The sequence below is a fragment of the Taudactylus pleione genome, unplaced genomic scaffold (assembly GCF_031769625.1).
Source record: "Taudactylus pleione unplaced genomic scaffold, aTauple2 ptg000130l, whole genome shotgun sequence".
NCBI lineage: Eukaryota > Metazoa > Chordata > Amphibia > Anura > Myobatrachidae > Taudactylus > Taudactylus pleione.
The window spans coordinates 2,655,001-2,669,583 of NW_028284532.1; positions in this window are offsets into that span (position 1 = coordinate 2,655,001).

A 14,583-nucleotide genomic window follows, 5' to 3' on the forward strand; every position below is an offset into this window, starting at 1 on the left:
CTGCTCTCAGGAGTAATTATTCCAGTCCCCTCAGCGAGGGAAGGGCTTTTCTACCCTTTTCTTAGTTCAGAAGCCCAATGGGTCTCCTTGGCCTATCCTCAACCTCAAGTCTTTAAAAAAGTTTAGAAGGGTGCCCAGGTTTCGTATGGAAACCCTCCACTCTATTATCCTGGCTATGGAGCCTGGGGACTTTTATGGTATCTCTGGACATTCAGGATGCTTAACTGCATGTACCTATAGTGCCTTCTCATCAACAATATCTCTGGTTTGCTATAGTACAGCAACATCTCCCAATATCAGGCTCTACCGTTTTGGCTCCTCGGGTCTTGACCAAGATCATGGCAGTTATGGCGGCCTATCTTTGTCGTCAAGGGATCAGACTTTGCCCATATTTAACTGTCTTGCTGTTGGCCAGCTCCCCCATAAATTCTTCACCACCATCTACAAATAACCATTGCATTACAGCAAACACACGGTTGGCTGATCTACTGGAAAAAGTCTTCCTTGACACCTTCTCAAAGAATGGTACATCTGGAAGCCCTCCTGGACTCTAAGATTCAGAGAATCTTCCTAACAGCAGACAAAATCTCAGTATTACAGCAGCAGGTGCGCAGACTACTACACAGTCGCCGAGTGTCAATTGACTCTGCAATGCAGACACTGGGATCCATGGTGTCTACCTTCGACATGGTGGAGTTCGCTCAGCTTCACTCTAGGCCCCTACAACATCTGGGAGGGGAGGAGCGCGGTGACCAGCCAGCGTTCTTTCCAGGGCCTGAACCAATCAATGTCCTAGAACTCCGAGCCACTTGCAGAGCTCTCACTCTGGCTCAGTATAACCTTCAAAGCAGGCCAGTACAAGTACAGTCCGACAACACAACTGCCTATCTCGATCACCAAGGAGGCACTCAAAGTCGGGCAACAATGGCAGAAGTGTCCTGCATGCCATCATCCCAGGAATTTTCAATTGGGAAGCAGATTTCCTCAGCTGTCATGACATGCATGCAGTAGAGTGGTCCCTCTACATCCAGAAGTCTTTCAGCTTCTGGTGACAAAATGGGGTATACCAGATGTGGGTTTCATGGCCTCAATACACAACCACAAACTTCCAGTGTATGGAGCCATGACAAGGAACCCCAATGTGGCCTTTGTGGACACATTATGCAAGGTGGACCTTCCAGTTAGCATACCTTTCCCTCCAATTACCCCCCCCCCTTCCTCGAGTTCTTCTAAAAAGTCAAACCGGAAGGAGACTTGGCCCTGTTGGTGGCTTTGGCTTGGCCCAGACACCATTGGTATTCCGACCTTCAAAGTCTCTCCATAGACGTCGTTCAACTTCCTCTACGACCAGACCAGTTGTCTTGGGGTACCTGTCTACATCTGGACCTGGCCCGTCTGTCTTTAATGGCTTGGCTCTTGAGACATCCCTCCTGAGGTCCAAGGGATGTTCTAGTTCTGTGGTCCAGACCATGATCAGAGCTCATATACCGGCCTCTGCCAGGATTTATCACCAGGTATGGCATGCATATTTCGAGTGGTGTGCCCCTAGAAACTGACCCTCAGTTTTTTTTAAAGGTTTCTAGAATACTTGCCTTTCTCCAGGCTGGATTGGATCTTGGACTCTACCTAGCATCTCAGAAAGTGCACGTCTTTGCCCTGTCCAGCTGGTTCCAGTACAGAATTGCTCCTCTACTGGATGTTCACGCCTTCCGCAGGGTGTTCTACGCATACAACTTCCCTTTGTGCCTCCTGTGGTTCTATGGGATTTGTCAGTGGTTCTCTACGCACTTCAGGAGCATCCATTTGAACCCTTGGAATCCGTGGATGTCAAGTGGCTCACTGAAGACTTTCTTTTGGCTATCGCATCTGCACATAGGGTATCTGATTTAGGGGAGCTTTCATGTCACTCCCCCTTTTTATTCTTTCATCAAGCCAGGGCTGTTCTTAGAATATGCCCGGGCTTCCTTCCCAAAGTGGTTTCTCGTTTCCACATTAGGAAATTGTGGATCAATCACCAGACCTCTCAGCAGATGAGGCCTCTTTTGGATGTGGTCCATGCTCTGACCGCACTAGTTCCATAAGAAGGGATGGTCAGCTAACAAACTGACTCTAGCTAGATGCATTTACAAGACGATCTCACAGGCTTATGTGTAGACTGGCCTTCCTGTGCCACCTATGGTATCTGCTCATTCTACTCGCTCTGTGGGTCCCTCGTGGGCAGCCCAGCATGGCGCCTCTACTGGACAGCTATGCCTGGCAGCCACCTGGTCTTTTGTCCACACTTTTTTCTTAGGTTGTATGCCTTTGATACATTTGCCTCTCAGGATGCTTCCTTCAGGCACAGGGTTCTCCACTCAGCTCAGGAGCATCCCTGCCCTTGAACAACTGCTTTGGGTTATCCTCATTGTCTCCTTGTGGAGCCCTATGGACCCTGAAGAAGAAAAGGAGTTATGGTAAAACTTACCCTTGTTAACTCTCTTTCTTCGAAGTCCACAGTGGACCTGCCCTGATGCACCTGGCTTCTTTGCTTGGTCACTTGTTTCCTTCTCTGTGAGAGTGTGATTCTTCAGTGTACCAGTCTTCCATCTCTCCTATCCTTCTCCTGCCTTGGGCTTGTTAACAAAACTGAGTTGCCCTCAGGCTGTGGGCGGGTATAGGGGGAAAGACCGGAGCATCTTGGGATTTAAAAGCTTTGCTGTTGGTGTCCAGTCCGCCTAGTCCCACCTACACCCCATTGTCTCCCTGTGGATCCTATGAACTTCGAAGAAAGAGTGTTAACAAGGTTAAATTTTACCATACCTCTCCTTTTTTGCAAAAAAAATTCACTAAAAATTACTTAAGAGAGATAGATATCGATCTAATTTTATTTATTTATTTTAAATCGCACACTCTATATATAACTTTGGCCATCGCTGTATACATAGCTTCATCTTGGGGACACTTCATTACAGGTGTGGTTAGAGTGACTTGGAGGCGTCAGCACTTACTGAGGCCAAATTATTGGTGGTATAAAAGCTCCTCCTCCTACACATATCTGTCCATCGGCAAGTGTGTACGGCTGTCTGACCACCCGTACACCTGCAGCGGCAACCGCGTTTACCCCCAACCCACCCCCAGACAGAGGGACACGCCAGTAAGATGATGGTGGTTCAGTGTATATGAATGACCATCATCTACAGGGATTTGGTATACCATACTGCCGGACCTAAGCCCTGCAGATGAAATACAGACACCAGAAGTCCGGCAGATGAAGATCGCGACGGCGCCTGGTAAGTACCCTAACCCTCCCCTCTGGCTCCCCCCAGGGCTGCCTAAACCTAACCCTCCCAGGGGGGTGCCTGACCTAAAGTCCCCCCGGGAGTCCATTAACCAATCCCCCCCCACGGCTTACAGGTCCCAACACCCGGTTTATCTACGATCGGTATGCCGGGCGTCTGGATTTCTGCATGGGGCTGATGATAGGTGTTGGTATTTAGATGCCTGTCAATAGTCCCGTATCGGCATCTCGACCACCGGTTTTCTGACTACATACCCATCTACAGATCACTCGATCTGCAGATATATCTTCTAAGTGTGTACCCACCTTAACTTTAATCCTGGGAAAGAGGTAACGGCTCTAGAAGAGTCCTGGTACTAATCAGGTCAATCTTCACGGACCTGAGCTTTGGAGATGACTGAGTTTTTTTTCTTCTGATGAATAAGGACAGGTGAATAATTCTGATGGTGAAGATTTGGTTTATGCCACTCATGAAAATATTAATGGCCAAGACATAGATTTATTGGTCAGAGCAGTCTGTCAGGTATTAGATTTAAATGAGAATTTTGAACAGGTCTCCGATTTATTTAGGTCCAAGAAATCTAAAAAGAAATCTGAGTTTTCAATCATCTGCATCATTAAATGAGATGATTGCAAAACTGTGGGAAAATATTGAAAATTTAAGTTACAGCTACCACAGAGAGATCTTCACATGAATCCCATTCCTGAAAAATATTGTGCATAGGGAACAACTGCATAAGGTAGATGTTCCTGTAGCAAGATTATCAAAAGAAAGGGCACTCCTGATCCCAGATAGGGCGTCACTCAGATCAGGCGGATAGGAAATGTGAAGGTATTCTCTGGTCCATTTTTATAGCAACAGGTGCAGCTCTTAGGCCGGTGTTTGCATCGACCTGGGTAGCAAAATCTATGGAAAAATTAATTGACATGTTGATAGAAGGTATCCAATCTAATTACACTAAGGACCAATTTATGTCTTTAGCAGAGCAACTCAAAGTGAGTGAGTATTTGTTAGGCTGCTTATAGATTTGTAAAAAATTGTTGAGCCTTGCGGTAGTGGCAGGAAGAGTTATGTGGCCTAAGGCATGGGAGGCCATTCCTGAAACAAAGAAGTTTCTTGAATTCTTGCCCATACTGTAGATAATATTATTTGGACCTGAGTTAGACCAGAGGATTTCAGAAGCCACAGGGGGAATGTTTTTTTTATATATTTTTTTTTTTTACCAGTTAAAAAGGTTTATAAGACCAAAAATAGATTGTTCACCCATCTTTAAAATCACATTTAAATCAGTCCTTTCGGGGAAAAGGAAAAATTGTGCCTACTAGATTCGGAAGTCTTAAGAAGAGGGTATGTGATAAGCATATTGGGCCATTCTTAGGAGAGATTTTTTTACAACAAAATGGCCTTTAAACAAGGAAAGACTTACAAAATTGGAAGGAGCCATAATGGGCTTGTTAAAGTCAGGGGTAATAAATCCAGTTCCCAGGTCCCTGCAAAAGAGCGGTATCAGGTTGCAGCCTAGGATCGGCCGGTATCTCAGCACTGGCTTTCCCTGACCTCTCGAGTGGTCAGACGTCAGGTCTGATGGTGAGTGATACGCTTACGACTATGCCTGGGGTTCGCTAGGACATCCATGTGTTGCTCTGTGACTTTGTTTCTGCAGTTACCATCATGGAAGCAGCCATGACAGTCTACATCACCTGATTAGCCTTTCACCCAATGGTAGCATTGGTTACTGTCAGCTGACACTGTCCTCCAATGGACCGCTACCTTAGGGTATTTAGCTGGGCTCTGGACACCAGGAAATGGCTTGTACAACGTCGCTACTTCCACTGAATACTTGCAGTTACAACATTCCAGGTTCCACGCTCCTTTCTGCTAGTGATTCATTCCTAGTGTTAGCTTCAGTCTGTGTACTCAATACGTCATCCGAGTACTGACTCCTAGTATCTTCTAGGCACATTCTTCTGTACCAGCTCTGCGTCTGGATCAACAGTGTGAGTATGCAGTACTGACTCCTAGTGCCTTTCTCCAGTGCTTTAGCTGGATTGTGTTCCTCTGTTTCCCACTTGTGCATGATATCTGACCAAAGGGCCGCGACCTGCTTACTGGGGTGCAGTTTAAACCCAAAGTCGCTCAGAGGGGTCACTGGCGAACACCTCCCAGTAGATTAGACTCTGCGCCTTTTGGTCAGGTCTCGCCAACATCTGGTACTTTGTGGATGAGGAGGACATACATCCAGGCCCCTCGCCTCCAGTTCTTTTCCCAACCTGGGACTTCGACTTCTAATCCCTCAGCACAAGAACTCCATAGCCCAAACGTGGCAAGCGGTTTTTATTCAAATATTTTTCTGGTGCAGAAGCCCGATGGTAGTCGGACAAATTTTAAACTTGAAGACTTAAATTAAAAATTGAGAAGTTCAGAATTGAATCTATAAGGTCAGTAGCAAAGAGTATGGAAGAAGATCAGGTCCAGACCTGTATAGACATCAAGGATGCTTACCTACACATTCCCATATGGAAGGGACATCAGAATCTGCTAAGATTTGCAATTGGATAACATCATTTCTAAATGAAGGCCCTACTATTCAGGCTAGCCACTGGTCCCTGAGTGTTCACAAAAGTCATGATCATTATGGCAAATCTATTAAGAAGAGAAGGAATAATGATTCCTAATCTAGACTATTTGAATCTGCTTTGAACAGCAGAGTTAGCGATACAGAGAGATCTCTTAAGGGCAATGCAGGTACTATAGGGTCATGCCTGGATATTAAATTGGAAAAAAATCCAGATTAATTCCCAGCCAGCAGTTGGATTTCCTAGGATTAAAATCCAACACAGAATTGAGGAGGGTGTTTCTGACTGAATGGGATTGAAATGCCGGTGGCTGTTTAGCCGCCGGTTCAAATTCCTGACATGAGGAGATCCCGACTGGGGTAGGTAAGTATACTAACCCTCCCCTATCCTGGCCCCTAATGTTCCTTTAGTGGTGCCTATGCTCCTCCCCTCTCCCCCCCCCCCGGGGGCTGGCATCCTCAGCGTTCCTGCATTGGAATTAACATAGGCGTCGGTATTTCGCTGTCGGCATTGAGACCATGTGGCCGCTGGTCTCATCACTACATCCCATTTCTGACAAGAGAAGAGATCAGCAACATCCAGGACCTAGTCAAAAGGATTTTGGAACTAGGAAGTCCCTCTGTCAGGATATGCATGAGTTTATTAGGAATGATGGTGTTTGCATTTGAGACTATTCAGTATGCAAGAATTAATTCCAAAAGGTTCCAATGGAACCTATTAAGGAACTGGTCAGGATCCCATGTTCAGTTAGCAAATCAATTAATTTCCCTCTCACAGGAAACAAGTCTCTCAGATGGTGGACCAATGCAGGAAACTTGAACAGAGGCAGAAGCTTCCTAACCCTGGACTGGATAGTGATTACCACAGATGCTGGGCTGGGGGGTGTTTATGGGGAAACACCAGTTTCAGGGACTATGGTCCACATTGGAGACACAACTTCTGATAAATGTGCTGGAACTAAGAGCAGTTTGGAACACATTAATAAGAGCGGAAAATCTCCATACTGGGAAAGTCAGTAAGGATTCAGTCAGACATCACAACGGTAGAATATATAAACCACCACGGGGAAATAAAGAGTTGGTTAGCAATGAAAGAGACATTTTGCATAATGAAATGGGCAGAGAACAAAATTCCAGGAATATCAGAAATCATTAAATAGGGAATAGAAATTACCTAAATCAAATGATTTATTAAGGGGAATGGTCATTACACCCAGATGTTTCATGTTTTGGTGGAGAAGTGGGGTCAGCCAGAAATAGATCTGATGGCATCCAGGTTCAACTGCAAGGTTGCAGGGTCAGAGACCCATTCGCTTTTCAGGTAGATGCCATGGACATTTCGGCTGTCATACATATTTCCACCAATTCCAATGATACCGAGGGTGTTAAGGAAAATAACCCAGGAAGGCAGCACAGTAATCTTGGTAACACCAAATTGGTCAAGAAGGGCATGGTATGCAGAAATAATGAGTGGCAGTAGGTCCAGGATGCAGGTTACCCCTTCGTCAGGACTTACTGTCTCAGGGCCCAATGTTTTGGCGGGACATTCAGCGATTACGTTTGATGGCATGGCTCTTGAAAATAAACATTTTAAGAGAGAGGTTTTTCAATTTCAGTCATTCAGACTATGATTATGGCAAGAAAAAAAAGGTTTAGGCTAAAAATTATTATAGGATTTGGAAAAAGTATTATAGATTAGTGTAAAGGGAGGGAGGCCCCTCATCCTTTTATCTACCAAGCACGGGCGTATCTATAATGGGTGCGGGAAACACAGGGCCCTGGATCCAGGGGGGCCCGCACCACACACCCTGCACCCATAATATTACTTACCTCTCCGGAGTCCCACGTCGGGCGTGAGCGTCCGGCGCTGTAAAACAACTGGAAAATGGCTGTGGTGGCCATTTTCCCATCGTTTGCGCATGCGCAGTACATGGAACATGGCCGCCGTGGCCATTTTTCCAGTGACCTGTGCATACACTATAGACTCTGGGCACACTCTAGTGCCCAGAGTCTATAACTCCGGCGCTGGCCGCGCACAGCTCAGTGCGCTGCTGGGCGGAGAGGAGGGGGCCCGTTGTGGAGACTGCACACGGGGCCCCTCCTCTCTAAAAACTCCTCTGTTACCAAGACTCATTGATTTCATGCAAGAAGGTTTCACGTTAGGACGAAGATCTTTGAAGGTTCAGGTTTCAGCACTTTCAATTTATTTTCAGAAGAGATTGGCAATCCTTCTGGAGGTAAAAACGTTTATGCAGGAGGTAATACACATTAGACCACCATATACAAAACGTATTAACCCTTGGGAATTGAATCTGGTATTATCAAAGATTCAGGTCCCACCTTTTGAACCAATAGAGGAGGTTGACATTAAATGGATAACCTGGAAGTTCGTTACTCTTCTCTGAAGTACTAGCTAGAAGAAAATCAGAATTGGGGTCCCTATACTGTAAGTCGCCATATCTAAACAAGGATAGGGTAGTTTTCCATACTAGTCCCTCTTTTCAGCCAAAAGTAGTGTCTGATTTCCACTTAAACCAGGAGAGAGTAATTCCTTCTTTTTCCAGGGCAGACAAATCTAAAAACAGGGACAAGTTATTTGTTGCTAGATGTGGTTAATGTTTGTTTTAAAAGTTTATTTGAATAGAACTGCAGATATAAGAAAAAACAGATATTTTATTAATTTGCTATGATAGCAAGATGTGAGGTTGGCCAGCCTCTAAACAAATGATGGCTAGTTGGATTAAGGAAACCATAAAACAAGCATATATTGGAGCAAATGCATGCAGGCGGCCCTGGCAGAGGAGTAGCGTGTAGCCAGGGTGTCCGAAGACTATGCATGCTACGGCGCCCCCCCCCCCTCAAGTGTTCCAGGGAGGAGGCGGGTCCATATGGGATTAATGTAAGGTAAAAATAAAGATTAGGGCAGCCCCCTGTCGTAGTGCCCATATGCAGTGCCCCCATGTGCCACAGGAGAGAACACCCTTATGCAGGCCTCCAGTAATGCCCCCAGTAGTAGTTCCCCCCCTTGTAGTGCCCCCAGTAGTAGTAGTCCCCCCCCTGTAGTGCCCCCAGTAGTAGTCCCCCCCTTGTAGTGTCCCCAGTAGTAGTAGTCCCCCCTTTGTAGTGCCCCCAGTAGTAGTAGTAGTAGTAGTCCCCTTATAGTGCCCCCAGTAGTAGTCCCCAGTTGTAGTAGTCCCCCACCCCCCTTGTAGTGCCCCCAGTAGTAGTAGTAGTCCCCTTATAGTGCCCCCAGTAGTAGTAGTCCCCCACCCCCTTGTAGTGTCCCCAGTAGTAGTAGTCCCCCCTTTGTAGTGCCCCCAGTAGTGCCAGACCCCCCCCCAGTAGACACACATAATATAAAAAAACAAAATAAAAAAAACCCACTTACCTGAATCCGCGCTCCCGCCACCGCCATCTGCTCCTCATCTGTCCTCCCTGGCCGGGCCGCTCTGCATTATGGGAGAGACGTCATTTGACATCATGATGTCTCTCCCATTGCCCACTGCGGGAGCTGGAAGATGGAGCGGCTCCCGCAGTGGGCACAGCAGCAGCAGCTAATGAGAGTTTGACAGACTCTCATTGGCTGCTGCTTACAACAAACACACAGCTGCCGGAGCCGGCGGCTGTGTGTTTGTCAGTGTAGCGCTGACCGAACTCCGTCTGGTCAGTGCTACACATGCGGTGCAGTCTGTGTCACAGTGACACAGACTGCACCGGCCCGCGGCCCGCATGATGCTTCGGCCCGGGGGGCACATGGCACCCTGCCCCCCGGCCCAGCCCGCCACTGAGCAACATGGTCTTCAGTTCATACATTCACCAAGTTTTACAGTTTTCAGGATTTTGCATCCAGTGAAGCTGAATTTGGACAAATGGTCTTGAATTCAGCCAAATCCGGATGTACCCTCCAATAGAGATCAGCTGTTGTACATCCCAAAGCATAATGAATTGTCCCCCAGATGAAGTTAGAGAAAACAAGATTTATGGTACTTACCAGTTAAATGTCTCTGGCTTCATCTGGGGGTCACTTCGATCCCTCCCCGATTGAGGAATGTGTGAATAGATTGTTAGAAGGTGCTTACCTCTTTCCTTCATGCTATTTACAGTCAGGTGCATAAATATTGGGACATTGACAGAATTTTCATATTTTGGCCTCTATTCACCACCACAATGGCTTTGAAATGAAACAAACAAGATGTGCTTTAACTGGAGACTTTCAGATTTAATTTGAGGGTAATTACATCCAAATCAGGTGAACGGTGTAGGAATTACAACAGTTTCTATATGTGCCTCCCATTTTTTAAGGGGCCAATGTGTACAATGACAATGACAACGTGTACAATGACTCCTCCATGCTAATTATGGACGCCCATTAAACTCTGTTTTGACGCCCACACACGCCTGTGTTCGTACCACCACTCCCCTGTTACCACCCACAAATGGCGCTGTCACTCAAAGTAGCGTCCAGTCTGTGTACTACGAGTGCACGATTCCCGGACACAGTGACTGGTTAGTGCATGCATATTTTGAGGCATATCCATGCGCAGACGGGTGACAATTGTCCATAGTGAACGTTCGCGGCTTAGCATCCGGGTCTTAATCAGCCCCTAAGTGCTGAAGCCTCCAAGCCACTCTAACCCCAAGCGTAATGAAGTGTCTCCCAGATGAAGCCAGAGGGAGAGATTTAACTGGTAAGTACCATAAATCTTTTGGAATATAACCTATATACAGTATATTTTTGTTATACATTCTTTATTTTCAATTCTTTCAAACTGTATTAGTAGAGTGAAAATAGGCATGTACAACACATACAATGGAAATGGCAAACAGCAAATCATACATGTGTAGAAATATCAGAACACTAGAAGTGTATAAACATGAACTTTATATACACAGTTGAGTCACATTATTATGACCACCTCCTACATTGGACGTCAGCAGGGCGTAGCACATGAAGTACGTCAGGTGCCGTGCGCTGGCTTGGTGGGTATATAAGGTGTGCGATAGGCCGTCTGCACACACATCACTTGTTGCTGTCATGGGTAAAAGGGGCGATTATTGGCTTTCGGCCAAAGGTGGCAGTATATCTGCAACAGCGCAGATTGTGAACTGTTCGCATACTGCTGTGGTGTAGGTGTATTGTGACTGTACAATTAGCACAATTGCAAATTACCAACATGGAAACTGCAGAGCACCACGTTCCATTGATATGAGAGGTAAACGTCGGCTCCGAAGGTGCGTGAGGGCCGACCGACATGATACAGTGGAGCAGCTCACCATCAAAATGAACATGGGGGCCATCAGATGTGTGTCTAAAATAACAGTTCAGCTAACCCTGCTGCGTATGGGACTAGGAAGCAAACAGATGGTCACTGCACCTATGCTAACGAAGGTGCATAGGCGGAAAAGGCTTAAAAGTTCACACCTGTTTCTGGACCTATGCTGATTGGTAAAGGGTTGCCTTCTCTGATGAGTCACGCTTTATGCTTTATCGAACGGATGGACGTTGTCGTGTCAGACGAGAAACATCGGAGAACAAACACTCTGCAACCATTGCTAGAAGAACACAAGCTGGTGGTGGCAGTGTTCTGGTCAGGGGAAATGTTTTCATGGCATTCGCTTGGCCCACTCATCCATGTGGAAGGCACCCTCAACCGATTTGGTTATGAATCCATCCTTGCAGAGCACATACACCCATACATGCTAATTGTCTTCCCTGGGGTGGATGGGATCTTCCAGCAAGACAATGCGACATGTCCCATGGCTAGAGATGTTCAACAGTGATTGGACCAGCACGACCAAGACTTCCAAGTACTTCCCTGGCCCCCTAATTCCCCGGACTTGAACCCAATTGAGCAATTGTGGGACCACCTTGATAGTTGTTTGCTCTATGGATACTCCACCACAAACCCTCCAGCAGCTGTGGGATGCACTGCAGTCAGCAAGGCTCCAGGTACCTGTGCCAACCTATCAGCACCTTTTATTGAATCACTCCCAGCCTGTGTAGCTGCTGTCTGTGCTGCGCACAGCGGTTACTCTGGTTATTAGCTGGTGGTCATAATGTGACTCGACTGTGTAGAAGGAAAGAAGAAATAAACAAGAGGGTAAAATGGGGAGGACTGGGTAGCTGTAATAGGCAATCAGGAGATGTCATGCATTGTGAGTGATGGGATGTATTTATGTGACTGGCGGCCGTGAGGCCACCGGTCTCAATTTCTGCACTGGAATCCCAACAAGGGACTTAAGATTGGCATCAGTATTTCAACGCCTATCTTAATCCCAACTCCAGAATCCAGGTGGACGCGTACCCGAACAAAGGTAAGCCAGGGCGTCCTTAGTGTTAGCCGTTGGGAGGGGGGTTAGGTTTTAGGTAAGTTAGTGGGGTTAGTGTTAGGTTTTGGGGGGGAGAAAGTTGGGGTTAGGCACGAAAGGGGGAAACTTTAGGTTTAGGCACTAACGGGTAGTGCTAGGGTAAGGATCCAGGGTAGGAAGGGTTAGAGTTAGGCTACAAGAAGTTAGGGTTAGGGATCAAAGGGGGAGGGTAAATATAGTTATATGACCCCTGTCAAGGTACAAACCATCGGGATGCCACTGTCTGCATTGTGATAGGAGGCATCTTGACAGCCGGCATTACATACACATTCCATAAGTGCAATCGGAAACAGTGGTGCCGCTGCAGATATCTTCAATATTCGGCGTTTCCCATAATACATTGATTTACAGGGGATTTCCTGCAAAATTTGTTTAATAAATATGCTTTTATTATCTTTCTATAATACTTAAGTGTTTTCCTTATAAAAATAAAGTCCATTCACAAACTGACATTAACACTATCAGGAAAGTATTCTAGAATTAAAGCATTTAATATATTTGAAGTACTAAACTAATTGGATATTCATAAAAAGTCACCAAGAACAATTATGGTTTCCAATGACTCACTTCATATGGGTCCTTGATCTGCCTGGAATCTAAAGCTGGCCATACACCAGACCAACTTTCCTCCAACCATCCAACTAGTTGGTTGGAATGAAAATCTGGTAACGCATGGGAGCAAAATACAATCAGCCATTTGCGCCCAAACACTGGAAAACGGATGAAAGCTGCTGTTCAAATCAAACAGATTCAACCAAATTCCCTGAACGACCTTTTTGTGTTTTCTGATGTTTGGGAGCAAATTGCTGATTGTCAGCTTGTACCTGGTAGGCAACATCATCTATGGGCTTCTTTCCACATTCTTTCCTGGCCAGTACAGGTAGATGGAGTAACAGGCTAGTAATCTTTACACCAATACAGCAAGCTGGGCAAAGCCCATAATGAAATTTGGTGCATGATGGAATTATCCTTGGGCCCTCCTACCCACTCTTGTGTATATATGTTGTACATTAAAAAGGACATGCACAGTTTAACAAACCAAGCACTGCAGTGACAGGGGCTACCACTTTGTGGCTGAAGTGCTTAGGCCAACACAAAAGAAAACATTTTGGTGTTTTGGTTAAGCCAAGCTACCAATGGGCTTAAGGTTAACAGTGTTAATTATGCTCAAAGTTGAAGATGTCCTCAACCTCATCACACAAGGTAATCCTCTTTGAAGTTCATTTTGATGAACATTCGTTTTCTAAAGAAAAAAATTAATTATCCTACGCCGATTGCTCACAAGGTTCTCTGCTGTGTTTAAACACTCTTTCTGAGTACACACTGGAGTGTAGGCAGCTTAAGTACACCATAGCTAATTTATACAATTGCCGCCAAATTGCCTGTTTTTTTTTTTTTTTTTACTCCCAGTGTTCAAAGGGACTGTGAGATGCTAATTTTTACATTATCATTTAAAGCAATCCATCAGCATTCTATTGATGCTTACTGTATCCGATTGAGTTACAGTAGTGGTGTCAATATATGTGGGTATTTCTTTTAAGCTTGACCAAATGTCATTGTTTCTCTCTGGTGCACCGAGTTGACTTATCAATGGATTTCTTGGAAAAAGTAAGTTTTTTTTCCCCTGGCAGTAGCATTTGCAGGAGCAACTGAAGCAGGATACATCATGTCATGTGCCACTTGGGCTGACAACTTGCTCACAATTTAAGATTTGTGTCAGTTAGAAAAAAAGACATTACATAGGACTTAATCCTAGACTCAAGCATGGTTGCCAAAATGAAGTGATTCAATTGCAAAGATATTGCAAAGCATAACTTGATCTACAAGTCATTCTTGGGTGCAGCTCCCGGCCCCCCGGAAAGGCAGGCAAGCCCCCTGACACCCCCACGATTCACTGTTAAACCCCCGCAGCGGGGAGGAAGAGGGACGGTGACGTGATTCACGCTGAATCGTGTAATTTCGCCCCTGTTCCCTGCTTCACAATGCCTGTATTATCGGCATTGTGGAGCGGGAACAGGGCCAAAATTATGTGAACCCTGCCCCCATCACGCCTACAAACAGAAGTCATCAGCCCAGCCACACCCTCTTTTGACGGCCGCACCCCCTGCCCTGCCATTCTGGCTGCTCCCTCCTGGAAGGAGCAGCCAGAAAGGCGGCAACTATGACAAACACGCTACACCTCTGGGCACATGCACCAACTGCACAACCCTGAAACACAGAAACACCACACCCACCACATCATTCTCATCCACACAAACAGGACAGACATACAATATTAAGGAACACATCACATGCAACACCAACAATGTGATCTACCTTATACAATGCCCCTGCAACCGATAGTACATAGGAAGGACCATC